A 1,337-nucleotide genomic window follows, 5' to 3' on the forward strand; every position below is an offset into this window, starting at 1 on the left:
CGCCGGGTTCGCTCCGGGCTGCGCTCAGAGCTGCAAAGAGGCAGGCGCCAGGGAGCACCACTGGCTACGAGCGCGCGCCTTGGCACGCCAAGTGTCAATGCTCCCGCTGCTCCGTGCACCTCGCGTCCTTATCGCACGCTCGCTGCCTGAAAGGGATCCAAATCCCTCTTTGCAGGTGCAAAGACAGGCTCAGCGGGATTAAGTCACATGTCCAAAGTCGCACTGCCAGAAAGTTGGCGCTGACCGAAATCCGCGCGGATCTGCCTTGTCGCCAAAGTTCTCCGGACACCTGCCAGGCACCGGCTGGCAGTGCGGACCCACCTTTTCCCTGCTCATCCGGGCGGGTGCGCAGACCGCACCCACCGGGTTAGGTGCGGAGTTGCAGGATGCGACGCGAGGCGCGGGAAGAGCCGGCGCAGAGGGGCGCGCAGGGGCAGAGAGCTACAGGCCAGAGAACACGCGTGTCGCCGACCTGTGCGTTTGAGCAGGAGACTCAAACAAGATGGGCCACTAAGGCAGGTACCAAAGACCCGCGTCCTGGCGTGTGCGCAGTGGCACCGCGTGCGGGTCTCTGCAGCTCTAAGCCGGCGCTCAGCCTGGGTCAGCGGCGGAGTTCAGGGTCGGACCTGTGGCTGCTTTCGTCTGCGCTGACCAGGGCGCGCCGGACCCGCCGCACTCGTGCAAAGATCAGCAGCAAGGAGGCGTCTGCTCCAGCGTCCTGCGCACCTGCACCGGGAGAGGAGCTCTCCCAACCCCAAGCCCAGTCTAGCCTCTGTGAGCCGTGACAGGTGGTCACCTTCGCATTTTGGGCGGTAGCGCGAGGTCCCGGTGGCTGCTGGGACCGGGCCACATAGCCTTGCCGCTCCCCTCGGGCTGAGCACCTAACTCTCTCGGTTTCTGCGTATTTACGCCCTCGCTCCTGTATGAGCTGCAGAGACGGAGAGTCCAGGCCCCCAAGAACTGAGCCCACTGGGACGCTGGTATCTCTGACGCCGCTGCGGCTGAGTGGGACGCGGGCTGGAGGGGAGAACGAAAGTTAGGATAGGAAAGAACGAAAGGGCACAGTGACCTTCCAGGCCTGAAGATGACCCCGCGGAAAGTGGATGACTTGTGAGCTTTTTCTGGGAGCGGGAGATGAGTTGCTGCTAGAGGAGGAAGGGCGGCTGGAGCCTAGAGGGGCCCAGAACCGGGGCCCCCGCGGTGGTTCTGGTCCCAGGGCTGGGAAAGCAGCACCACCGTCGTCTGCAATGTCAGTCCCTCTCTCAGGTACCCTGGCTCACCCTGAGTAGGACCAATACCCCCCCCCCCCACACCCTGCAGGCCAGGGATAACACACA

Source organism: Tupaia chinensis, unplaced genomic scaffold (assembly GCF_000334495.1).
Source record: "Tupaia chinensis unplaced genomic scaffold, TupChi_1.0 Scaffold149383_1, whole genome shotgun sequence".
NCBI classification, from domain to species: domain Eukaryota; kingdom Metazoa; phylum Chordata; class Mammalia; order Scandentia; family Tupaiidae; genus Tupaia; species Tupaia belangeri.